Genomic DNA, 24,610 nt, shown 5'->3' on the forward strand with positions numbered 1-24,610 from the left:
CGATAAAATGAATCACTTACCTTTGAACATCTTCATCTGGTTGCAGTCACAAGAGTCCCAGCTCCACAATAAAGGTTTGTTTTGTTCGAGAAAGTCCCTCTTTATATCCCAAAAACTCTGTTTTGTTGGCGCATTGTGTTCAGTAATACACTGGCTCAAAGGAGGTCAAAACATGCAGACGAATACATCCTAATAGTACCGGCAAAGTTTGTTGAAACATGTCAAACGATGTTCATAATTAATCCTCACGTTGTCAATTGTCTAAATAATACATTTTCAACCGGACAATTGCGTATTCAATAGAAATGAAAAACAACGAAGGGCGCGCACTCTGTCACGCGCGCAAACCAGTACTGCATGCTTCCTCAGTCCACTGACAGCAAGGTCTCATTCTTCTTCATTTTTCAGAAAACAAGTCTAAACCAATGTCTAAAGACTGTTGACATCTAGTGGTAGCCATAGGAACTGCAATCTGGATCCTAACCCATTAGAAACTCAATAGGCATTCAATTGAAAACTACCCACATCAAAAAAATCCCACCTCCTGGATAACTTTTCTTCAGGTTTTTGCCTGCCATATCAGTTCTGTTATACTCAGAGACATTATTTTAACAGTTTTGGAAACTGTAGAGTGTGTTCTATCCAAATCTACCATTTATATGCATATCCTAGTGTCTGGGCCTGAGTAACAGGCAGTTTACTTTGGGAACGTTTCTCATCCAGGCATCAAAAAACTGCCCCCAAGCATACATATCGAACTCCCTGTTCGAAGACTGACAATCACATGATTTCATTTAAGATTTTGCAGTGTGACAGGTTTTTGTGAGAGACAATTTTCATCAAAAGCAGCATTGGTTTGTTCGTTTCTGTGCGAGATTAGTACTGTAAAGCCACATTGGTACTTGTGCTGATTCACTGAGTAAAGGCGGCAGAGATTGCACACATAAAAACCATGACCACAACGTGAGTTGAACACGCAACCTTCTGATCTGGAGTCAGACGCGCTACCATTGCGCCACGAGGTCATTGACATTTAACATCTTTGGAGAGGATGCCTAGTTCAGATTTTAATGAGTGTATAATTTGGAATGGAGGCCTGGTTCTCTGGGGAAATGAACCATCTGACAATGCCACCACCATCAGCACGTGCCTCTGCCCGGCAGGTTAAGTGTCTGAAAATAAGCAAATGCAGAGCCCAGATAGCTCAGTCGGTAGAGCATCAGACTTTTAATCTGAGGGTCCAGGGTTCAAGTCCCTGTTTGGGCGTTGCTTTAATGTTTACCTTTTCTGGCGCAGGTGTTCTGCTAGCAACCCACCTCGACAACATCCGGTGAAATTGCAGAGCGCCAAATTCAAAATATAGAAATAGTCAATATAAACATTCACAAAAATACAAGTGCTATACATCGGCTTAAAGATGAACTTCTTGTTAATCCAGCCGCTTTGTCACATTTCAAATAGGATTTACTGCGAAAGCCTACCATGCGATTATCTGAGGACAGCGCCCCACTTACAAAAACATATTCCAACCAAGTAGACGAGTCACAAAAGTCATAAATAGCGATAAAATGAATCACTTACCTTTGAACATCTTCATCTGGTTGCAGTCACAAGAGTCCCAGCTCCACAATAAAGGTTTGTTTTGTTCGAGAAAGTCCCTCTTTATATCCCAAAAACTCTGTTTTGTTGGCGCATTGTGTTCAGTAATACACTGGCTCAAAGGAGGTCAAAACATGCAGACGAATACATCCTAATAGTACCGGCAAAGTTTGTTGAAACATGTCAAACGATGTTCATAATTAATCCTCACGTTGTCAATTGTCTAAATAATACATTTTCAACCGGACAATTGCGTATTCAATAGAAATGAAAAACAACGAAGGGCGCGCACTCTGTCACGCGCGCAAACCAGTACTGCATGCTTCCTCAGTCCACTGACAGCAAGGTCTCATTCTTCTTCATTTTTCAGAAAACAAGTCTAAACCAATGTCTAAAGACTGTTGACATCTAGTGGTAGCCATAGGAACTGCAATCTGGATCCTAACCCATTAGAAACTCAATAGGCATTCAATTGAAAACTACCCACATCAAAAAAATCCCACCTCCTGGATAACTTTTCTTCAGGTTTTTGCCTGCCATATCAGTTCTGTTATACTCAGAGACATTATTTCAACAGTTCTGGAAACTGTAGAGTGTGTTCTATCCAAATCTACCATTTATATGCATATCCTAGTTTCTGGGCCTGAGTAACAGGCAGTTTACTTTGGGAACGTTTCTCATCCAGGCATCAAAAAACTGCCCCCAAGCATACATTAAACTCCCTGTTCGAAGACTGACAATCACATGATTTCATTTAGGATTTTGCAGTGTGACAGGTTTTTGTGAGAGACAATTTTCATCAAAAGCAGCATTGGTTTGTTCGTTTCTGTGCGAGATTAGTACTGTAAAGCCACATTGGTACTTGTGCTGATTCACTGAGTAAAGGAGGCAGAGATTGCACACATAAAAACCATGACCACGACGTGAGTTGAACACGCAACCTTCTGATCTGGAGTCAGACGCGCTACCATTGCGCCACGAGGTCATTGACATTTAACATCTTTGGAGAGGATGCCTAGTTCAGATTTTAATGAGTGTATAATTTGGAATGGAGGCCTGGTTCTCTGGGGAAATGAACCATCTGACAATGCCACCCCCATCAGCACGTGCCTCTGCCCGGCAGGTTAAGTGTCTGAAAATAAGCAGATGCAGAGCCCAGATAGCTCAGTCGGTAGAGCATCAGACTTTTAATCTGAGGGTCCAGGGTTCAAGTCCCTGTTTGGGCGTTGCTTTAATGTTTACCTTTTCTGGCGCAGGTGTTCTGCTAGCAACCCACCTCGACAACATCCGGTGAAATTGCAGAGCGCCAAATTCAAAATATAGAAATAGTCAATATAAACATTCACAAAAATACAAGTGTTATACATCGGTTTAAAGATTAACTTCTTGTTAATCCAGCCGCTTTGTCACATTTCAAATAGGATTTACTGCGAAAGCCTACCATGCGATTATCTGAGGACAGCGCCCCACTTACAAAAACATATTCCAACCAAGTAGACGAGTCACAAAAGTCATAAATAGCGATAAAATGAATTTTTCATTTGAACATCTTCATCTGGTTGCAGTCACAAGAGTCCCAGCTCCACAATAAAGGTTTGTTTTGTCAGAGAAAGTCCCTCTTTATATCCCAAAAATTCTGTTTTGTTGGCGCATTGTGTTCAGTAATACACTGGCTCAAAGGAGGTCAAAACATGCAGACGAATACATCCTAATAGTACCGGCAAAGTTTGTTGAATCTGGATCCTAACCCATTAGAAACTCAATAGGCATTCAATTGAAAACTACCCACATCAAAAAAATCCCACCTCCTGGATAACTTTTCTTCAGGTTTTTGCCTGCCATATCAGTTCTGTTATACTCAGAGACATTATTTTAACAGTTCTGGAAACTGTAGAGTGTGTTCTATCCAAATCTACCATTTATATGCATATCCTAGTTTCTGGGCCTGAGTAACAGGCAGTTTACTTTGGGAACGTTTCTCATCCAGGCATCAAAAAACTGCCCCCAAGCATACATTAAACTCCCTGTTCGAAGACTGACAATCACATGATTTCATTTAAGATTTTGCAGTGTGACAGGTTTTTGTGAGAGACAATTTTCATCAAAAGCAGCATTGGTTTGTTCGTTTCTGTGCGAGATTAGTACTGTAAAGCCACATTGGTACTTGTGCTGATTCACTGAGTAAAGGAGGCAGAGATTGCACACATAAAAACCATGACCACGACGTGAGTTGAACACGCAACCTTCTGATCTGGAGTCAGACACGCTACCATTGCGCCACGAGGTCATTGGCATTTAACATCTATGGAGAGGATGCCTAGTTTAATGAGTGTATAATTTGGAATGGAGGCCTGGTTCTCTGGGGAAATGAACCATCTGACAATGCCACCCCCATCAGCACGTGCCTCTGCCCGGCAGGTTAAGTGTATGAAAATAAGCAGATGTAGAGCCCAGATAGCTCAGTCGGTAGAGCATCAGACTTTTAATCTGAGGGTCCAGGGTTCAAGTCCCTGTTTGGGCGTTGCTTTAATGTTTACCTTTTCTGGCGCAGGTGTTCTGCTAGCAACCCACCTCGACAACATCCGGTGAAATTGCAGAGCGCCAAATTCAAAATATAGAAATAGTCAATATAAACATTCACAAAAATACAAGTGCTATACATCGGCTTAAAGATGAACTTCTTGTTAATCCAGCCGCTTTGTCACATTTCAAATAGGATTTACTGCGAAAGCCTACCATGCGATTATCTGAGGACAGCGCCCCACTTACAAAAACATATTCCAACCAAGTAGACGAGTCACAAAAGTCATAAATAGCGATAAAATGAATCACTTACCTTTGAACATCTTCATCTGGTTGCAGTCACAAGAGTCCCAGCTCCACAATAAAGGTTTGTTTTGTTCGAGAAAGTCCCTCTTTATATCCCAAAAACTCTGTTTTGTTGGCGCATTGTGTTCAGTAATACACTGGCTCAAAGGAGGTCAAAACATGCAGACGAATACATCCTAATAGTACCGGCAAAGTTTGTTGAAACATGTCAAACGATGTTCATAATTAATCCTCACGTTGTCAATTGTCTAAATAATACATTTTCAACCGGACAATTGCGTATTCAATAGAAATGAAAAACAACGAAGGGCGCGCACTCTGTCACGCGCGCAAACCAGTACTGCATGCTTCCTCAGTCCACTGACAGCAAGGTCTCATTCTTCTTCATTTTTCAGAAAACAAGTCTAAACCAATGTCTAAAGACTGTTGACATCTAGTGGTAGCCATAGGAACTGCAATCTGGATCCTAACCCATTAGAAACTCAATAGGCATTCAATTGAAAACTACCCACATCAAAAAAATCCCACCTCCTGGATAACTTTTCTTCAGGTTTTTGCCTGCCATATCAGTTCTGTTATACTCAGAGACATTATTTTAACAGTTTTGGAAACTGTAGAGTGTGTTCTATCCAAATCTACCATTTATATGCATATCCTAGTGTCTGGGCCTGAGTAACAGGCAGTTTACTTTGGGAACGTTTCTCATCCAGGCATCAAAAAACTGCCCCCAAGCATACATATCGAACTCCCTGTTCGAAGACTGACAATCACATGATTTCATTTAAGATTTTGCAGTGTGACAGGTTTTTGTGAGAGACAATTTTCATCAAAAGCAGCATTGGTTTGTTCGTTTCTGTGCGAGATTAGTACTGTAAAGCCACATTGGTACTTGTGCTGATTCACTGAGTAAAGGCGGCAGAGATTGCACACATAAAAACCATGACCACAACGTGAGTTGAACACGCAACCTTCTGATCTGGAGTCAGACGCGCTACCATTGCGCCACGAGGTCATTGACATTTAACATCTTTGGAGAGGATGCCTAGTTCAGATTTTAATGAGTGTATAATTTGGAATGGAGGCCTGGTTCTCTGGGGAAATGAACCATCTGACAATGCCACCACCATCAGCACGTGCCTCTGCCCGGCAGGTTAAGTGTCTGAAAATAAGCAAATGCAGAGCCCAGATAGCTCAGTCGGTAGAGCATCAGACTTTTAATCTGAGGGTCCAGGGTTCAAGTCCCTGTTTGGGCGTTGCTTTAATGTTTACCTTTTCTGGCGCAGGTGTTCTGCTAGCAACCCACCTCGACAACATCCGGTGAAATTGCAGAGCGCCAAATTCAAAATATAGAAATAGTCAATATAAACATTCACAAAAATACAAGTGCTATACATCGGCTTAAAGATGAACTTCTTGTTAATCCAGCCGCTTTGTCACATTTCAAATAGGATTTACTGCGAAAGCCTACCATGCGATTATCTGAGGACAGCGCCCCACTTACAAAAACATATTCCAACCAAGTAGACGAGTCACAAAAGTCATAAATAGCGATAAAATGAATCACTTACCTTTGAACATCTTCATCTGGTTGCAGTCACAAGAGTCCCAGCTCCACAATAAAGGTTTGTTTTGTTCGAGAAAGTCCCTCTTTATATCCCAAAAACTCTGTTTTGTTGGCGCATTGTGTTCAGTAATACACTGGCTCAAAGGAGGTCAAAACATGCAGACGAATACATCCTAATAGTACCGGCAAAGTTTGTTGAAACATGTCAAACGATGTTCATAATTAATCCTCACGTTGTCAATTGTCTAAATAATACATTTTCAACCGGACAATTGCGTATTCAATAGAAATGAAAAACAACGAAGGGCGCGCACTCTGTCACGCGCGCAAACCAGTACTGCATGCTTCCTCAGTCCACTGACAGCAAGGTCTCATTCTTCTTCATTTTTCAGAAAACAAGTCTAAACCAATGTCTAAAGACTGTTGACATCTAGTGGTAGCCATAGGAACTGCAATCTGGATCCTAACCCATTAGAAACTCAATAGGCATTCAATTGAAAACTACCCACATCAAAAAAATCCCACCTCCTGGATAACTTTTCTTCAGGTTTTTGCCTGCCATATCAGTTCTGTTATACTCAGAGACATTATTTCAACAGTTCTGGAAACTGTAGAGTGTGTTCTATCCAAATCTACCATTTATATGCATATCCTAGTTTCTGGGCCTGAGTAACAGGCAGTTTACTTTGGGAACGTTTCTCATCCAGGCATCAAAAAACTGCCCCCAAGCATACATTAAACTCCCTGTTCGAAGACTGACAATCACATGATTTCATTTAGGATTTTGCAGTGTGACAGGTTTTTGTGAGAGACAATTTTCATCAAAAGCAGCATTGGTTTGTTCGTTTCTGTGCGAGATTAGTACTGTAAAGCCACATTGGTACTTGTGCTGATTCACTGAGTAAAGGAGGCAGAGATTGCACACATAAAAACCATGACCACGACGTGAGTTGAACACGCAACCTTCTGATCTGGAGTCAGACGCGCTACCATTGCGCCACGAGGTCATTGACATTTAACATCTTTGGAGAGGATGCCTAGTTCAGATTTTAATGAGTGTATAATTTGGAATGGAGGCCTGGTTCTCTGGGGAAATGAACCATCTGACAATGCCACCCCCATCAGCACGTGCCTCTGCCCGGCAGGTTAAGTGTCTGAAAATAAGCAGATGCAGAGCCCAGATAGCTCAGTCGGTAGAGCATCAGACTTTTAATCTGAGGGTCCAGGGTTCAAGTCCCTGTTTGGGCGTTGCTTTAATGTTTACCTTTTCTGGCGCAGGTGTTCTGCTAGCAACCCACCTCGACAACATCCGGTGAAATTGCAGAGCGCCAAATTCAAAATATAGAAATAGTCAATATAAACATTCACAAAAATACAAGTGTTATACATCGGTTTAAAGATTAACTTCTTGTTAATCCAGCCGCTTTGTCACATTTCAAATAGGATTTACTGCGAAAGCCTACCATGCGATTATCTGAGGACAGCGCCCCACTTACAAAAACATATTCCAACCAAGTAGACGAGTCACAAAAGTCATAAATAGCGATAAAATGAATTTTTCATTTGAACATCTTCATCTGGTTGCAGTCACAAGAGTCCCAGCTCCACAATAAAGGTTTGTTTTGTCAGAGAAAGTCCCTCTTTATATCCCAAAAATTCTGTTTTGTTGGCGCATTGTGTTCAGTAATACACTGGCTCAAAGGAGGTCAAAACATGCAGACGAATACATCCTAATAGTACCGGCAAAGTTTGTTGAATCTGGATCCTAACCCATTAGAAACTCAATAGGCATTCAATTGAAAACTACCCACATCAAAAAAATCCCACCTCCTGGATAACTTTTCTTCAGGTTTTTGCCTGCCATATCAGTTCTGTTATACTCAGAGACATTATTTTAACAGTTCTGGAAACTGTAGAGTGTGTTCTATCCAAATCTACCATTTATATGCATATCCTAGTTTCTGGGCCTGAGTAACAGGCAGTTTACTTTGGGAACGTTTCTCATCCAGGCATCAAAAAACTGCCCCCAAGCATACATTAAACTCCCTGTTCGAAGACTGACAATCACATGATTTCATTTAAGATTTTGCAGTGTGACAGGTTTTTGTGAGAGACAATTTTCATCAAAAGCAGCATTGGTTTGTTCGTTTCTGTGCGAGATTAGTACTGTAAAGCCACATTGGTACTTGTGCTGATTCACTGAGTAAAGGAGGCAGAGATTGCACACATAAAAACCATGACCACGACGTGAGTTGAACACGCAACCTTCTGATCTGGAGTCAGACACGCTACCATTGCGCCACGAGGTCATTGGCATTTAACATCTATGGAGAGGATGCCTAGTTTAATGAGTGTATAATTTGGAATGGAGGCCTGGTTCTCTGGGGAAATGAACCATCTGACAATGCCACCCCCATCAGCACGTGCCTCTGCCCGGCAGGTTAAGTGTATGAAAATAAGCAGATGTAGAGCCCAGATAGCTCAGTCGGTAGAGCATCAGACTTTTAATCTGAGGGTCCAGGGTTCAAGTCCCTGTTTGGGCGTTGCTTTAATGTTTACCTTTTCTGGCGCAGGTGTTCTGCTAGCAACCCACCTCGACAACATCCGGTGAAATTGCAGAGCGCCAAATTCAAAATATAGAAATAGTCAATATAAACATTCACAAAAATACAAGTGCTATACATCGGCTTAAAGATGAACTTCTTGTTAATCCAGCCGCTTTGTCACATTTCAAATAGGATTTACTGCGAAAGCCTACCATGCGATTATCTGAGGACAGCGCCCCACTTACAAAAACATATTCCAACCAAGTAGACGAGTCACAAAAGTCATAAATAGCGATAAAATGAATCACTTACCTTTGAACATCTTCATCTGGTTGCAGTCACAAGAGTCCCAGCTCCACAATAAAGGTTTGTTTTGTTCGAGAAAGTCCCTCTTTATATCCCAAAAACTCTGTTTTGTTGGCGCATTGTGTTCAGTAATACACTGGCTCAAAGGAGGTCAAAACATGCAGACGAATACATCCTAATAGTACCGGCAAAGTTTGTTGAAACATGTCAAACGATGTTCATAATTAATCCTCACGTTGTCAATTGTCTAAATAATACATTTTCAACCGGACAATTGCGTATTCAATAGAAATGAAAAACAACGAAGGGCGCGCACTCTGTCACGCGCGCAAACCAGTACTGCATGCTTCCTCAGTCCACTGACAGCAAGGTCTCATTCTTCTTCATTTTTCAGAAAACAAGTCTAAACCAATGTCTAAAGACTGTTGACATCTAGTGGTAGCCATAGGAACTGCAATCTGGATCCTAACCCATTAGAAACTCAATAGGCATTCAATTGAAAACTACCCACATCAAAAAAATCCCACCTCCTGGATAACTTTTCTTCAGGTTTTTGCCTGCCATATCAGTTCTGTTATACTCAGAGACATTATTTCAACAGTTCTGGAAACTGTAGAGTGTGTTCTATCCAAATCTACCATTTATATGCATATCCTAGTTTCTGGGCCTGAGTAACAGGCAGTTTACTTTGGGAACGTTTCTCATCCAGGCATCAAAAAACTGCCCCCAAGCATACATTAAACTCCCTGTTCGAAGACTGACAATCACATGATTTCATTTAGGATTTTGCAGTGTGACAGGTTTTTGTGAGAGACAATTTTCATCAAAAGCAGCATTGGTTTGTTCGTTTCTGTGCGAGATTAGTACTGTAAAGCCACATTGGTACTTGTGCTGATTCACTGAGTAAAGGCGGCAGAGATTGCACACATAAAAACCATGACCACGACGTGAGTTGAACACGCAACCTTCTGATCTGGAGTCAGACGCGCTACCATTGCGCCACGAGGTCATTGACATTTAACATCTTTGGAGAGGATGCCTAGTTCAGATTTTAATGAGTGTATAATTTGGAATGGAGGCCTGGTTCTCTGGGGAAATGAACCATCTGACAATGCCACCCCCATCAGCACGTGCCTCTGCCCGGCAGGTTAAGTGTCTGAAAATAAGCAGATGCAGAGCCCAGATAGCTCAGTCGGTAGAGCATCAGACTTTTAATCTGAGGGTCCAGGGTTCAAGTCCCTGTTTGGGCGTTGCTTTAATGTTTACCTTTTCTGGCGCAGGTGTTCTGCTAGCAACCCACCTCGACAACATCCGGTGAAATTGCAGAGCGCCAAATTCAAAATATAGAAATAGTCAATATAAACATTCACAAAAATACAAGTGTTATACATCGGTTTAAAGATTAACTTCTTGTTAATCCAGCCGCTTTGTCACATTTCAAATAGGATTTACTGCGAAAGCCTACCATGCGATTATCTGAGGACAGCGCCCCACTTACAAAAACATATTCCAACCAAGTAGACGAGTCACAAAAGTCATAAATAGCGATAAAATGAATTTTTCATTTGAACATCTTCATCTGGTTGCAGTCACAAGAGTCCCAGCTCCACAATAAAGGTTTGTTTTGTCAGAGAAAGTCCCTCTTTATATCCCAAAAATTCTGTTTTGTTGGCGCATTGTGTTCAGTAATACACTGGCTCAAAGGAGGTCAAAACATGCAGACGAATACATCCTAATAGTACCGGCAAAGTTTGTTGAATCTGGATCCTAACCCATTAGAAACTCAATAGGCATTCAATTGAAAACTACCCACATCAAAAAAATCCCACCTCCTGGATAACTTTTCTTCAGGTTTTTGCCTGCCATATCAGTTCTGTTATACTCAGAGACATTATTTTAACAGTTCTGGAAACTGTAGAGTGTGTTCTATCCAAATCTACCATTTATATGCATATCCTAGTTTCTGGGCCTGAGTAACAGGCAGTTTACTTTGGGAACGTTTCTCATCCAGGCATCAAAAAACTGCCCCCAAGCATACATTAAACTCCCTGTTCGAAGACTGACAATCACATGATTTCATTTAAGATTTTGCAGTGTGACAGGTTTTTGTGAGAGACAATTTTCATCAAAAGCAGCATTGGTTTGTTCGTTTCTGTGCGAGATTAGTACTGTAAAGCCACATTGGTACTTGTGCTGATTCACTGAGTAAAGGAGGCAGAGATTGCACACATAAAAACCATGACCACGACGTGAGTTGAACACGCAACCTTCTGATCTGGAGTCAGACACGCTACCATTGCGCCACGAGGTCATTGGCATTTAACATCTTTGGAGAGGATGCCTAGTTCAGATTTTAATGAGTGTATAATTTGGAATGGAGGCCTGGTTCTCTGGGGAAATGAACCATCTGACAATGCCACCCCCATCAGCACGTGCCTCTGCCCGGCAGGTTAAGTGTCTGAAAATAAGCAGATGCAGAGCCCAGATAGCTCAGTCGGTAGAGCATCAGACTTTTAATCTGAGGGTCTAGGGTTCAAGTCCCTGTTTGGGCGTTGCTTTAATGTTTACCTTTTCTGGCGCAGGTGTTCTGCTAGCAACCCACCTCGACAACATCCGGTGAAATTGCAGAGCGCCAAATTCAAAATATAGAAATAGTCAATATAAACATTCACAAAAATACAAGTGCTATACATCGGCTTAAAGATGAACTTCTTGTTAATCCAGCCGCTTTGTCACATTTCAAATAGGATTTACATGCGATTATCTGAGGACAGCGCCCCACTTACAAAAACATATTCCAACCAAGTAGACGAGTCACAAAAGTCATAAATAGCGATAAAATGAATCACTTACCTTTGAACATCTTCATCTGGTTGCAGTCACAAGAGTCCCAGCTCCACAATAAAGGTTTGTTTTGTTCGAGAAAGTCCCTCTTTATATCCCAAAAACTCTGTTTTGTTGGCGCATTGTGTTCAGTAATACACTGGCTCAAAGGAGGTCAAAACATGCAGACGAATACATCCTAATAGTACCGGCAAAGTTTGTTGAAACATGTCAAACGATGTTCATAATTAATCCTCACGTTGTCAATTGTCTAAATAATACATTTTCAACCGGACAATTGCGTATTCAATAGAAATGAAAAACAACGAAGGGCGCGCACTCTGACACGCGCGCAAACCAGTACTGCATGCTTCCTCAGTCCACTGACAGCAAGGTCTCATTCTTCTTCATTTTTCAGAAAACAAGTCTAAACCAATGTCTAAAGACTGTTGACATCTAGTGGTAGCCATAGGAACTGCAATCTGGATCCTAACCCATTAGAAACTCAATAGGCATTCAATTGAAAACTACCCACATCAAAAAAATCCCAAACTGCCCCCAAGCATACATTAAACTCCCTGTTCGAAGACTGACAATCACATGATTTCATTTAAGATTTTGCAGTGTGACAGGTTTTTGTGAGAGACAATTTTCATCAAAAGCAGCATTGGTTTGTTCGTTTCTGTGCGAGATTAGTACTGTAAAGCCACATTGGTACTTGTGCTGATTCACTGAGTAAAGGAGGCAGAGATTGCACACATAAAAACCATGACCACGACGTGAGTTGAACACGCAACCTTCTGATCTGGAGTCAGACACGCTACCATTGCGCCACGAGGTCATTGGCATTTAACATCTTTGGAGAGGATGCCTAGTTTAATGAGTGTATAATTTGGAATGGAGGCCTGGTTCTCTGGGGAAATGAACCATCTGACAATGCCACCCCCATCAGCACGTGCCTCTGCCCGGCAGGTTAAGTGTATGAAAATAAGCAGATGTAGAGCCCAGATAGCTCAGTCGGTAGAGCATCAGACTTTTAATCTGAGGGTCCAGGGTTCAAGTCCCTGTTTGGGCGTTGCTTTAATGTTTACCTTTTCTGGCGCAGGTGTTCTGCTAGCAACCCACCTCGACAACATCCTGTGAAATTGCAGAGCGCCAAATTCAAAATATAGAAATAGTCAATATAAACATTCACAAAAATACAAGTGTTATACATCGGCTTAAAGATTAACTTCTTGTTAATCCAGCCGCTTTGTCACATTTCAAATAGGATTTACTGCGAAAGCCTACCATGCGATTATCTGAGGACAGCGCCCCACTTACAAAAACATATTCCAACCAAGTAGACGAGTCACAAAAGTCATAAATAGCGATAAAATGAATTTTTCATTTGAACATCTTCATCTGGTTGCAGTCACAAGAGTCCCAGCTCCACAATAAAGGTTTGTTTTGTCAGAGAAAGTCCCTCTTTATATCCCAAAAATTCTGTTTTGTTGGCGCATTGTGTTCAGTAATACACTGGCTCAAAGGAGGTCAAAACATGCAGACGAATACATCCTAATAGTACCGGCAAAGTTTGTTGAATCTGGATCCTAACCCATTAGAAACTCAATAGGCATTCAATTGAAAACTACCCACATCAAAAAAATCCCACCTCCTGGATAACTTTTCTTCAGGTTTTTGCCTGCCATATCAGTTCTGTTATACTCAGAGACATTATTTTAACAGTTCTGGAAACTGTAGAGTGTGTTCTATCCAAATATACCATTTATATGCATATCCTAGTTTCTGGGCCTGAGTAACAGGCAGTTTACTTTGGGAACGTTTCTCATCCAGGCATCAAAAAACTGCCCCCAAGCATACATTAAACTCCCTGTTCGAAGACTGACAATCACATGATTTCATTTAAGATTTTGCAGTGTGACAGGTTTTTGTGAGAGACAATTTTCATCAAAAGCAGCATTGGTTTGTTCGTTTCTGTGCGAGATTAGTACTGTAAAGCCACATTGGTACTTGTGCTGATTCACTGAGTAAAGGAGGCAGAGATTGCACACATAAAAACCATGACCACGACGTGAGTTGAACACGCAACCTTCTGATCTGGAGTCAGACACGCTACCATTGCGCCACGAGGTCATTGGCATTTAACATCTTTGGAGAGGATGCCTAGTTTAATGAGTGTATAATTTGGAATGGAGGCCTGGTTCTCTGGGGAAATGAACCATCTGACAATGCCACCCCCATCAGCACGTGCCTCTGCCCGGCAGGTTAAGTGTATGAAAATAAGCAGATGTAGAGCCCAGATAGCTCAGTCGGTAGAGCATCAGACTTTTAATCTGAGGGTCCAGGGTTCAAGTCCCTGTTTGGGCGTTGCTTTAATGTTTACCTTTTCTGGCGCAGGTGTTCTGCTAGCAACCCACCTCGACAACATCCGGTGAAATTGCAGAGCGCCAAATTCAAAATATAGAAATAGTCAATATAAACATTCACAAAAATACAAGTTTTATACATCGGTTTAAAGATTAACTTCTTGTTAATCCAGCCGCTTTGTCACATTTCAAATAGGATTTACTGCGAAAGCCTACCATGCGATTATCTGAGGACAGCGCCCCACTTACAAAAACATATTCCAACCAAGTAGACGAGTCACAAAAGTCATAAATAGCGATAAAATGAATCACTTACCTTTGAACATCTTCATCTGGTTGCAGTCACAAGAGTCCCAGCTCCACAATAAAGGTTTGTTTTGTCAGAGAAAGTCCCTCTTTATATCCCAAAAACTCTGTTTTGTTGGCGCATTGTGTTCAGTAATACACTGGCTCAAAGGAGGTCAAAACATGCAGACGAATACATCCTAATAGTACCGGCAAAGTTTGTTGAATCTGGATCCTAACCCATTAGAAACTCAATAGGCATTCAATTGAAAACTACCCACATCAAAAAAATCCCACCTCCTGGATAACTTTTCTTCAGGTTTTTGCCTGCCATATCAGTTCTGTTATACTCAGAGACATTATTTTAACAGTTCTGGAAACTGTAGAGTGTGTTCTATCCAAATATACCATTTATATGCATATCCTAGTTTCTGGGCCTGAGTAACAGGCAGTTTACTTTGGGAACGTTTCTCATCCAGGCATCAAAAAACTGCCCCCAAGCATACATTAAACTCCCTGTTCGAAGACTGACAATCACATGATTTCATTTAAGATTTTGCAGTGTGACAGGTTTTTGTGAGAGACAATTTTCATCAAAAGCAGCATTGGTTTGTTCGTTTCTGTGCGAGATTAGTACTGTAAAGCCACATTGGTACTTGTGCTGATTCACTGAGTAAAGGAGGCAGAGATTGCACACATAAAAACCATGACCACGACGTGAGTTGAACACGCAACCTTCTGATCTGGAGTCAGACACGCTACCATTGCGCCACGAGGTCATTGGCATTTAACATCTTTGGAGAGGATGCCTAGTTTAATGAGTGTATAATTTGGAATGGAGGCCTGGTTCTCTGGGGAAATGAACCATCTGACAATGCCACCCCCATCAGCACGTGCCTCTGCCCGGCAGGTTAAGTGTATGAAAATAAGCAGATGTAGAGCCCAGATAGCTCAGTCGGTAGAGCATCAGACTTTTAATCTGAGGGTCCAGGGTTCAAGTCCCTGTTTGGGCGTTGCTTTAATGTTTACCTTTTCTGGCGCAGGTGTTCTGCTAGCAACCCACCTCGACAACATCCGGTGAAATTGCAGAGCGCCAAATTCAAAATATAGAAATAGTCAATATAAACATTCACAAAAATACAAGTTTTATACATCGGTTTAAAGATTAACTTCTTGTTAATCCAGCCGCTTTGTCACATTTCAAATAGGATTTACTGCGAAAGCCTACCATGCGATTATCTGAGGACAGCGCCCCACTTACAAAAACATATTCCAACCAAGTAGACGAGTCACAAAAGTCATAAATAGCGATAAAATGAATCACTTACCTTTGAACATCTTCATCTGGTTGCAGTCACAAGAGTCCCAGCTCCACAATAAAGGTTTGTTTTGTCAGAGAAAGTCCCTCTTTATATCCCAAAAACTCTGTTTTGTTGGCGCATTGTGTTCAGTAATACACTGGCTCAAAGGAGGTCAAAACATGCAGACGAATACATCCTAATAGTACCGGCAAAGTTTGTTGAATCTGGATCCTAACCCATTAGAAACTCAATAGGCATTCAATTGAAAACTACCCACATCAAAAAAATCCCACCTCCTGGATAACTTTTCTTCAGGTTTTTGCCTGCCATATCAGTTCTGTTATACTCAGAGACATTATTTTACCAGTTTTGGAAACTGTAGAGTGTGTTCTATCCAAATCTACCATTTATATGCATATCCTAGTTTCTGGGCCTGAGTAACAGGCAGTTTACTTTGGGAACGTTTCTCATCCAGGCATCAAAAAACTGCCCCCAAGCATACATTAAACTCCCTGTTCGAAGACTGACAATCACATGATTTCATTTAGGATTTTGCAGTGTGACAGGTTTTTGTGAGAGACAATTTTCATCAAAAGCAGCATTGGTTTGTTCGTTTCTGTGCGAGATTAGTACTGTAAAGCCACATTGGTACTTGTGCTGATTCACTGAGTAAAGGCGGCAGAGATTGCACAAATAAAAACCATGACCACGACGTGAGTTGAACACGCAACCTTCTGATCTGGAGTCAGACGCGCTACCATTGCGCCACGAGGACATTGACATTTAACATCTTTGGAGAGGATGCCTAGTTCAGATTTTAATGAGTGTATAATTTGGAATGGAGGCCTGGTTCTCTGGGGAAATGAACCATCTGACAATGCCACCCCCATCAGCACGTGCCTCTGCCCGGCAGGTTAAGTGTCTGAAAATAAGCAGATGCAGAGCCCAGATAGCTCAGTCGGTAGAGCATCAGACTTTTAATCTGAGGGTCCAGGGTTCAAGTCCTTGTTTGGGCGTTGCTTTAATGTTTACCTTTTCTGGCGCAGGTGTTCTGCTAGCAACCCACCTCGACAACATCCGGTGAAATTGCAGAGCGCCAAATTCAAAATATAGAAATAGTCAATATAAACATTCACAAAAATACAAGTGCTATACATCGGCTTAAAGATGAACTTCTTGTTAATCCAGCCGCTTTGTCACATTTCAAATAGGATTTACTGCGAAAGCCTACCATGCGATTATCTGAGGACAGCGCCCCACTTACAAAAACATATTCCAACCAAGTAGACGAGTCACAAAAGTCATAAATAGCGATAAAATGAATCACTTACCTTTGAACATCTTCATCTGGTTGCAGTCACAAGAGTCCCAGCTCCACAATAAAGGTTTGTTTTGTCAGAGAAAGTCCCTCTTTATATCCCAAAAACTCTGTTTTGTTGGCGCATTGTGTTCAGTAATACACTGGCTCAAAGGAGGTCAAAACATGCAGACGAATACATCCTAATAGTACCGGCAAAGTTTGTTGAATCTGGATCCTAACCCATTAGAAACTCAATAGGCATTCAATTGAAAACTACCCACATCAAAAAAATCCCACCTCCTGGATAACTTTTCTTCAGGTTTTTGCCTGCCATATCAGTTCTGTTATACTCAGAGACATTATTTTAACAGTTCTGGAAACTGTAGAGTGTGTTCTATCCAAATATACCATTTATATGCATATCCTAGTTTCTGGGCCTGAGTAACAGGCAGTTTACTTTGGGAACGTTTCTCATCCAGGCATCAAAAAACTGCCCCCAAGCATACATTAAACTCCCTGTTCGAAGACTGACAATCACATGATTTCATTTAAGATTTTGCAGTGTGACAGGTTTTTGTGAGAGACAATTTTCATCATAAGCAGCATTGGTTTGTTCGTTTCTGTGCGAGATTAGTACTGTAAAGCCACATTGGTACTTGTGCTGATTCACTGAGTAAAGGCGGCAGAGATTGCACACATAAAAACCATGACCACGACGTGAGTTGAACACGCAACCTTCTGATCTGGAGTCAGACGCGCTACCATTGCGCCACGAGGTCATTGACATTTAACATCTTTGGAGAGGATGCCTAGTTCAGATTTTAATGAGTGTATAATTTGGAATGGAGGCCTGGTTCTCTGGGGAAATGAACCATCTGACAATGCCACCCCCATCAGCACGTGCCTCTGCCCGGCAGGTTAAGTGTCTGAAAATAAGCAGATGCAGAGCCCAGATAGCTCAGTCGGTAGAGCATCAGACTTTTAATCTGAGGGTCCAGGGTTCAAGTCCCTGTTTGGGCGTTGCTTTAATGTTTACCTTTTCTGGCGCAGGTGTTCTGCTAGCAACCCACCTCGACAACATCCGGTGAAATTGCAGAGCGCCAAATTCAAAATATAGAAATAGTCAATATAAACATTCACAAAAATACAAGTGTTATACATCGGTTTAAAGATTAACTTCTTGTTAATCCAGCCGCTTTGTCACATTTCAAATAGGATTTACTGCGAAAGCCTACCATGCGATTATCTGAGGACAGCGCCCCACTTACAAAAACATATTCCAACCAAGTAGACGAGTCACAAAAGTCATAAATAGCGATAAAATGAATCACTTACCTTTGAACATCTTCATCTGGTTGCAGTCACAAGAGTCCCAGCTCCACAATAAAGGTTTGTTTTGTCAGAGAAAGTCCCTCTTTATATCCCAAAAATTCTGTTTTGTTGGCGCATTGTGTTCAGTAATACACTGGCTCAAAGGAGGTCAAAACATGCAGACGAATACATCCTAATAGTACCGGCAAAGTTTGTTGAATCTGCATCCTAACCCATTAGAAACTCAATAGGCATTCAATTGAAAACTACCCACATCAAAAAAATCCCACCTCCTGGATAACTTTTCTTCAGGTTTTTGCCTGCCATATCAGTTCTGTTATACTCAGAGACATTATTTTAACAGTTCTGGAAACTGTAGAGTGTGTTCTATCCAAATATACCATTTATATGCATATCCTAGTTTCTGGGCCTGAGTAACAGGCAGTTTACTTTGGGAACGTTTCTCATCCAGGCATCAAAAAACTGCCCCCAAGCATACATTAAACTCCCTGTTCGAAGACTGACAATCACATGATTTCATTTAAGATTTTGCAGTGTGACAGGTTTTTGTGAGAGACAATTTTCATCAAAAGCAGCATTGGTTTGTTCGTTTCTGTGCGAGATTAGTACTGTAAAGCCACATTGGTACTTGTGCTGATTCACTGAGTAAAGGCGGCAGAGATTGCACACATAAAAACCATGACCACGACGTGAGTTGAACACGCAACCTTCTGATCTGGAGTCAGACGCGCTACCATTGCGCCACGAGGTCATTGACATTTAACATCTTTGGAGAGGATGCCTAGTTCAGATTTTAATGAGTGTATAATTTGGAATGGAGGCCTGGTTCTCTGGGGAAATGAACCATCTGACAATGCCACCCCCATCAGCACGTGCCTCTGCCCGGCAGGTTAAGTGTCTGAAAATAAGCAGATGCAGAGCCCAGATAGCTCAGTCGGTAGAGCATCAGACTTTTAATCTGAGGGTCCAGGGTTCAAGTCCCTGTTTGGGCGTTGCTTTAATGTTTACCTTTTCTGGCGCAGGTGTTCTGCTAGCAACCCACCTCGACAACATCCGGTGAAATTGCAGAGCGCCAAATTCAAAATATAGAAATAGTCAATATAAACATTCACAAAAATACAAGTGTTATACATCGGTTTAAAGATTAACTTCTTGTTAATCCAGCCGCTTTGTCACATTTCAAATAGGATTTACTGCGAAAGCCTACCATGCGATTATCTGAGGACAGCGCCCCACTTACAAAAACATATTCCAACCAAGTAGACGAGTCACAAAAGTCATAAATAGCGATAAAATGAATTTTTCATTTGAACATCTTCATCTGGTTGCAGTCACAAGAGTCCCAGCTCCACAATAAAGGTTTGTTTTGTCAGAGAAAGTCCCTCTTTATATCCCAAAAATTCAGTTTTGTTGGCGCATTGTGTTCAGTAATACACTGGCTCAAAGGAGGTCAAAACATGCAGACGAATACATCCTAATAGTACCGGCAAAGTTTGTTGAATCTGGATCCTAACCCATTAGAAACTCAATAGGCATTCAATTGAAAACTACCCACATCAAAAAAATCCCACCTCCTGGATAACTTTTCTTCAGGTTTTTGCCTGCCATATCAGTTCTGTTATACTCAGAGACATTATTTTAACAGTTCTGGAAACTGTAGAGTGTGTTCTATCCAAATATACCATTTATATGCATATCCTAGTTTCTGGGCCTGAGTAACAGGCAGTTTACTTTGGGAACGTTTCTCATCCAGGCATCAAAAAACTGCCCCCAAGCATACATTAAACTCCCTGTTCGAAGACTGACAATCACATGATTTCATTTAAGATTTTGCAGTGTGACAGGTTTTTGTGAGAGACAATTTTCATCAAAAGCAGCATTGGTTTGTTCGTTTCTGTGCGAGATTAGTACTGTAAAGCCACATTGGTACTTGTGCTGATTCACTGAGTAAAGGAGGCAGAGATTGCACACATAAAAACCATGACCACGACGTGAGTTGAACACGCAACCTTCTGATCTAGAGTCAGACACGCTACCATTGCGCCACGAGGTCATTGGCATTTAACATCTTTGGAGAGGATGCCTAGTTTAATGAGTGTATAATTTGGAATGGAGGCCTGGTTCTCTGGGGAAATGAACCATCTGACAATGCCACCCCCATCAGCACGTGCCTCTGCCCGGCAGGTTAAGTGTATGAAAATAAGCAGATGTAGAGCCCAGATAGCTCAGTCGGTAGAGCATCAGACTTTTAATCTGAGGGTCCAGGGTTCAAGTCCCTGTTTGGGCGTTGCTTTAATGTTTACCTTTTCTGGCGCAGGTGTTCTGCTAGCAACCCACCTCGACAACATCCGGTGAAATTGCAGAGCGCCAAATTCAAAATATAGAAATAGTCAATATAAACATTCACAAAAATACAAGTTTTATACATCGGTTTAAAGATTAACTTCTTGTTAATCCAGCCGCTTTGTCACATTTCAAATAGGATTTACTGCGAAAGCCTACCATGCGATTATCTGAGGACAGCGCCCCACTTACAAAAACATATTCCAACCAAGTAGACGAGTCACAAAAGTCATAAATAGCGATAAAATGAATCACTTACCTTTGAACATCTTCATCTGGTTGCAGTCACAAGAGTCCCAGCTCCACAATAAAGGTTTGTTTTGTCAGAGAAAGTCCCTCTTTATATCCCAAAAACTCTGTTTTGTTGGCGCATTGTGTTCAGTAATACACTGGCTCAAAGGAGGTCAAAACATGCAGACGAATACATCCTAATAGTACCGGCAAAGTTTGTTGAATCTGGATCCTAACCCATTAGAAACTCAATAGGCATTCAATTGAAAACTACCCACATCAAAAAAATCCCACCTCCTGGATAACTTTTCTTCAGGTTTTTGCCTGCCATATCAGTTCTGTTATACTCAGAGACATTATTTTAACAGTTCTGGAAACTGTAGAGTGTGTTCTATCCAAATATACCATTTATATGCATATCCTAGTTTCTGGGCCTGAGTAACAGGCAGTTTACTTTGGGAACGTTTCTCATCCAGGCATCAAAAAACTGCCCCCAAGCATACATTAAACTCCCTGTTCGAAGACTGACAATCACATGATTTCATTTAGGATTTTGCAGTGTGACAGGTTTTTGTGAGAGACAATTTTCATCAAAAGCAGCATTGGTTTGTTCGTTTCTGTGCGAGATTAGTACTGTAAAGCCACATTGGTACTTGTGCTGATTCACTGAGTAAAGGCGGCAGAGATTGCACAAATAAAAACCATGACCACGACGTGAGTTGAACACGCAACCTTCTGATCTGGAGTCAGACGCGCTACCATTGCGCCACGAGGTCATTGACATTTAACATCTTTGGAGAGGATGCCTAGTTCAGATTTTAATGAGTGTATAATTTGGAATGGAGGCCTGGTTCTCTGGGGAAATGAACCATCTGACAATGCCACCCCCATCAGCACGTGCCTCTGCCCGGCAGGTTAAGTGTCTGAAAATAAGCAGATGCAGAGCCCAGATAGCTCAGTCGGTAGAGCATCAGACTTTTAATCTGAGGGTCCAGGGTTCAAGTCCCTGTTTGGGCGTTGCTTTAATGTTTACCTTTTCTGGCGCAGGTGTTCTGCTAGCAACCCACCTCGACAACATCCGGTGAAATTGCAGAGCGCCAAATTCAAAATATAGAAATAGTCAATATAAACATTCACAAAAATACAAGTGCTATACATCGGCTTAAAGATTAACTTCTTGTTAATCCAGCCGCTTTGTCACATTTCAAATAGGATTTACTGCGAAAGCCTACCATGCGATTATCTGAGGACAGCGCCCCACTTACAAAAACATATTCCAACCAAGTAGACGAGTCACAAAAGTCATAAATAGCGATAAAATGAATCACTTACCTTTGAACATCTTCATCTGGTTGCAGTCACAAGAGTCCCAGCTCCACAATAAAGGTTTGTTTTGTTCGAGAAAGTCCCTCTTTATATCCCAAAAACTCTGTTTTGTTGGCGCATTGTGTTCAGTAATACACTGGCTCAAAGGAGGTCAAAACATGCAGACGAATACATCCTAATAGTACCGGCAAAGTTTGTTGAATCTGGATCCTAACCCATTAGAAACTCAATAGGCATTCAATTGAAAACTACCCACATCAAAAAAATCCCACCTCCTGGATAACTTTTCTTCAGGTTTTTGCCTGCCATATCAGTTCTGTTATACTCAGAGACATTATTTTAACAGTTCTGGAAACTGTAGAGTGTGTTCTATCCAAATCTACCATTTATATGCATATCCTAGTTTCTGGGCCTGAGTAACAGGCAGTTTACTTTGGGAACGTTTCTCATCCAGGCATCAAAAAACTGCCCCCAAGCATACATTAAACTCCCTGTTCGAAGACTGACAATCACATGATTTCATTTAAGATTTTGCAGTGTGACAGGTTTTTGTGAGAGACAATTTTCATCAAAAGCAGCATTGGTTTGTTCGTTTCTGTGCGAGATTAGTACTGTAAAGCCACATTGGTACTTGTGCTGATTCACTGAGTAAAGGAGGCAGAGATTGCACACATAAAAACCATGACCACGACGTGAGTTGAACACGCAACCTTCTGATCTGGAGTCAGACACGCTACCATTGCGCCACGAGGTCATTGGTATTTAACATCTTTGGAGAGGATGCCTAGTTTAATGAGTGTATAATTTGGAATGGAGGCCTGGTTCTCTGGGGAAATGAACCATCTGACAATGCCACCCCCATCAGCACGTGCCTCTGCCCGGCAGGTTAAGTGTATGAAAATAAGCAGATGTAGAGCCCAGATAGCTCAGTCGGTAGAGCATCAGACTTTTAATCTGAGGGTCCAGGGTTCAAGTCCCTGTTTGGGCGTTGCTTTAATGTTTACCTTTTCTGGCGCAGGTGTTCTGCTAGCAACCCACCTCGACAACATCCGGTGAAATTGCAGAGCGCCAAATTCAAAATATAGAAATAGTCAATATAAACATTCACAAAAATACAAGTGTTATACATCGGTTTAAAGATTAACTTCTTGTTAATCCAGCCGCTTTGTCACATTTCAAATAGGATTTACTGCGAAAGCCTACCATGCGATTATCTGAGGACAGCGCCCCACTTACAAAAACATATTCCAACCAAGTAGACGAGTCACAAAAGTCATAAATAGCGATAAAATGAATCACTTACCTTTGAACATCTTCATCTGGTTGCAGTCACAAGAGTCCCAGCTCCACAATAAAGGTTTGTTTTGTCAGAGAAAGTCCCTCTTTATATCCCAAAAATTCTGTTTTGTTGGCGCATTGTGTTCAGTAATACACTGGCTCAAAGGAGGTCAAAACATGCAGACGAATACATCCTAATAGTACCGGCAAAGTTTGTTGAATCTGCATCCTAACCCATTAGAAACTCAATAGGCATTCAATTGAAAACTACCCACATCAAAAAAATCCCACCTCCTGGATAACTTTTCTTCAGGTTTTTGCCTGCCATATCAGTTCTGTTATACTCAGAGACATTATTTTAACAGTTCTGGAAACTGTAGAGTGTGTTCTATCCAAATCTACCATTTATATGCATATCCTAGTTTCTGGGCCTGAGTAACAGGCAGTTTACTTTGGGAACGTTTCTCATCCAGGCATCAAAAAACTGCCCCCAAGCATACATTAAACTCCCTGTTCGAAGACTGACAATCACATGATTTCATTTAAGATTTTGCAGTGTGACAGGTTTTTGTGAGAGACAATTTTCATCAAAAGCAGCATTGGTTTGTTCGTTTCTGTGCGAGATTAGTACTGTAAAGCCACATTGGTACTTGTGCTGATTCACTGAGTAAAGGAGGCAGAGATTGCACACATAAAAACCATGACCACGACGTGAGTTGAACACGCAACCTTCTGATCTGGAGTCAGACACGCTACCATTGCGCCACGAGGTCATTGGTATTTAACATCTTTGGAGAGGATGCCTAGTTTAATGAGTGTATAATTTGGAATGGAGGCCTGGTTCTCTGGGGAAATGAACCATCTGACAATGCCACCCCCATCAGCACGTGCCTCTGCCCGGCAGGTTAAGTGTATGAAAATAAGCAGATGTAGAGCCCAGATAGCTCAGTCGGTAGAGCATCAGACTTTTAATCTGAGGGTCCAGGGTTCAAGTCCCTGTTTGGGCGTTGCTTTAATGTTTACCTTTTCTGGCGCAGGTGTTCTGCTAGCAACCCACCTCGACAACATCCGGTGAAATTGCAGAGCGCCAAATTCAAAATATAGAAATAGTCAATATAAACATTCACAAAAATACAAGTGTTATACATCGGTTTAAAGATTAACTTCTTGTTAATCCA

At 41.5% G+C, this 24,610-nt stretch overlaps 35 non-coding genes across 35 annotated transcripts; 18 read left to right on the forward strand and 17 right to left on the reverse strand.

Annotated features, from left to right (window-relative positions):
• Positions 1–953: 953 nt before the first annotated feature.
• trnaw-cca lies at positions 954–1,025 on the reverse strand. The gene has a single exon. It is a non-coding gene; the product is annotated as a tRNA-Trp (tRNA).
• Positions 1,026–1,193: 168 nt separating this feature from the next.
• trnak-uuu lies at positions 1,194–1,266 on the forward strand. The gene has a single exon. It is a non-coding gene; the product is annotated as a tRNA-Lys (tRNA).
• Positions 1,267–2,512: 1,246 nt separating this feature from the next.
• trnaw-cca lies at positions 2,513–2,584 on the reverse strand. Its single transcript has one exon. It is a non-coding gene; the product is annotated as a tRNA-Trp (tRNA).
• A 168-nt stretch (positions 2,585–2,752) lies between these two features.
• On the forward strand, positions 2,753–2,825 carry trnak-uuu. Its single transcript has one exon. It is a non-coding gene; the product is annotated as a tRNA-Lys (tRNA).
• A 989-nt stretch (positions 2,826–3,814) lies between these two features.
• On the reverse strand, positions 3,815–3,886 carry trnaw-cca. The gene has a single exon. It is a non-coding gene; the product is annotated as a tRNA-Trp (tRNA).
• A 161-nt stretch (positions 3,887–4,047) lies between these two features.
• On the forward strand, positions 4,048–4,120 carry trnak-uuu. The gene has a single exon. It is a non-coding gene; the product is annotated as a tRNA-Lys (tRNA).
• A 1,248-nt stretch (positions 4,121–5,368) lies between these two features.
• On the reverse strand, positions 5,369–5,440 carry trnaw-cca. The gene has a single exon. It is a non-coding gene; the product is annotated as a tRNA-Trp (tRNA).
• A 168-nt stretch (positions 5,441–5,608) lies between these two features.
• On the forward strand, positions 5,609–5,681 carry trnak-uuu. The gene has a single exon. It is a non-coding gene; the product is annotated as a tRNA-Lys (tRNA).
• A 1,246-nt stretch (positions 5,682–6,927) lies between these two features.
• trnaw-cca lies at positions 6,928–6,999 on the reverse strand. The gene has a single exon. It is a non-coding gene; the product is annotated as a tRNA-Trp (tRNA).
• Positions 7,000–7,167: 168 nt separating this feature from the next.
• On the forward strand, positions 7,168–7,240 carry trnak-uuu. The gene has a single exon. It is a non-coding gene; the product is annotated as a tRNA-Lys (tRNA).
• A 989-nt stretch (positions 7,241–8,229) lies between these two features.
• Positions 8,230–8,301, reverse strand: trnaw-cca. The gene has a single exon. It is a non-coding gene; the product is annotated as a tRNA-Trp (tRNA).
• A 161-nt stretch (positions 8,302–8,462) lies between these two features.
• trnak-uuu lies at positions 8,463–8,535 on the forward strand. The gene has a single exon. It is a non-coding gene; the product is annotated as a tRNA-Lys (tRNA).
• A 1,246-nt stretch (positions 8,536–9,781) lies between these two features.
• trnaw-cca lies at positions 9,782–9,853 on the reverse strand. The gene has a single exon. It is a non-coding gene; the product is annotated as a tRNA-Trp (tRNA).
• A 168-nt stretch (positions 9,854–10,021) lies between these two features.
• On the forward strand, positions 10,022–10,094 carry trnak-uuu. The gene has a single exon. It is a non-coding gene; the product is annotated as a tRNA-Lys (tRNA).
• A 989-nt stretch (positions 10,095–11,083) lies between these two features.
• On the reverse strand, positions 11,084–11,155 carry trnaw-cca. The gene has a single exon. It is a non-coding gene; the product is annotated as a tRNA-Trp (tRNA).
• Positions 11,156–11,323: 168 nt separating this feature from the next.
• On the forward strand, positions 11,324–11,396 carry trnak-uuu. Its single transcript has one exon. It is a non-coding gene; the product is annotated as a tRNA-Lys (tRNA).
• Positions 11,397–12,436: 1,040 nt separating this feature from the next.
• trnaw-cca lies at positions 12,437–12,508 on the reverse strand. Its single transcript has one exon. It is a non-coding gene; the product is annotated as a tRNA-Trp (tRNA).
• Positions 12,509–12,669: 161 nt separating this feature from the next.
• Positions 12,670–12,742, forward strand: trnak-uuu. Its single transcript has one exon. It is a non-coding gene; the product is annotated as a tRNA-Lys (tRNA).
• Positions 12,743–13,731: 989 nt separating this feature from the next.
• trnaw-cca lies at positions 13,732–13,803 on the reverse strand. The gene has a single exon. It is a non-coding gene; the product is annotated as a tRNA-Trp (tRNA).
• A 161-nt stretch (positions 13,804–13,964) lies between these two features.
• On the forward strand, positions 13,965–14,037 carry trnak-uuu. Its single transcript has one exon. It is a non-coding gene; the product is annotated as a tRNA-Lys (tRNA).
• A 991-nt stretch (positions 14,038–15,028) lies between these two features.
• Positions 15,029–15,100, reverse strand: trnaw-cca. The gene has a single exon. It is a non-coding gene; the product is annotated as a tRNA-Trp (tRNA).
• Positions 15,101–15,261: 161 nt separating this feature from the next.
• On the forward strand, positions 15,262–15,334 carry trnak-uuu. The gene has a single exon. It is a non-coding gene; the product is annotated as a tRNA-Lys (tRNA).
• A 991-nt stretch (positions 15,335–16,325) lies between these two features.
• On the reverse strand, positions 16,326–16,397 carry trnaw-cca. The gene has a single exon. It is a non-coding gene; the product is annotated as a tRNA-Trp (tRNA).
• A 168-nt stretch (positions 16,398–16,565) lies between these two features.
• On the forward strand, positions 16,566–16,638 carry trnak-uuu. The gene has a single exon. It is a non-coding gene; the product is annotated as a tRNA-Lys (tRNA).
• Positions 16,639–17,629: 991 nt separating this feature from the next.
• On the reverse strand, positions 17,630–17,701 carry trnaw-cca. The gene has a single exon. It is a non-coding gene; the product is annotated as a tRNA-Trp (tRNA).
• A 168-nt stretch (positions 17,702–17,869) lies between these two features.
• trnak-uuu lies at positions 17,870–17,942 on the forward strand. The gene has a single exon. It is a non-coding gene; the product is annotated as a tRNA-Lys (tRNA).
• A 991-nt stretch (positions 17,943–18,933) lies between these two features.
• trnaw-cca lies at positions 18,934–19,005 on the reverse strand. The gene has a single exon. It is a non-coding gene; the product is annotated as a tRNA-Trp (tRNA).
• Positions 19,006–19,173: 168 nt separating this feature from the next.
• On the forward strand, positions 19,174–19,246 carry trnak-uuu. The gene has a single exon. It is a non-coding gene; the product is annotated as a tRNA-Lys (tRNA).
• Positions 19,247–20,468: 1,222 nt separating this feature from the next.
• Positions 20,469–20,541, forward strand: trnak-uuu. Its single transcript has one exon. It is a non-coding gene; the product is annotated as a tRNA-Lys (tRNA).
• Positions 20,542–21,532: 991 nt separating this feature from the next.
• Positions 21,533–21,604, reverse strand: trnaw-cca. Its single transcript has one exon. It is a non-coding gene; the product is annotated as a tRNA-Trp (tRNA).
• Positions 21,605–21,772: 168 nt separating this feature from the next.
• trnak-uuu lies at positions 21,773–21,845 on the forward strand. Its single transcript has one exon. It is a non-coding gene; the product is annotated as a tRNA-Lys (tRNA).
• A 991-nt stretch (positions 21,846–22,836) lies between these two features.
• trnaw-cca lies at positions 22,837–22,908 on the reverse strand. Its single transcript has one exon. It is a non-coding gene; the product is annotated as a tRNA-Trp (tRNA).
• A 161-nt stretch (positions 22,909–23,069) lies between these two features.
• On the forward strand, positions 23,070–23,142 carry trnak-uuu. The gene has a single exon. It is a non-coding gene; the product is annotated as a tRNA-Lys (tRNA).
• Positions 23,143–24,133: 991 nt separating this feature from the next.
• trnaw-cca lies at positions 24,134–24,205 on the reverse strand. The gene has a single exon. It is a non-coding gene; the product is annotated as a tRNA-Trp (tRNA).
• A 161-nt stretch (positions 24,206–24,366) lies between these two features.
• Positions 24,367–24,439, forward strand: trnak-uuu. Its single transcript has one exon. It is a non-coding gene; the product is annotated as a tRNA-Lys (tRNA).
• The last annotated feature ends 171 nt before the right edge of the window (positions 24,440–24,610 follow it).

Source organism: Oncorhynchus mykiss, chromosome 28 (assembly GCF_013265735.2).
Source record: "Oncorhynchus mykiss isolate Arlee chromosome 28, USDA_OmykA_1.1, whole genome shotgun sequence".
In the NCBI taxonomy this organism is placed as follows: Eukaryota; Metazoa; Chordata; class Actinopteri; order Salmoniformes; family Salmonidae; genus Oncorhynchus; species Oncorhynchus mykiss.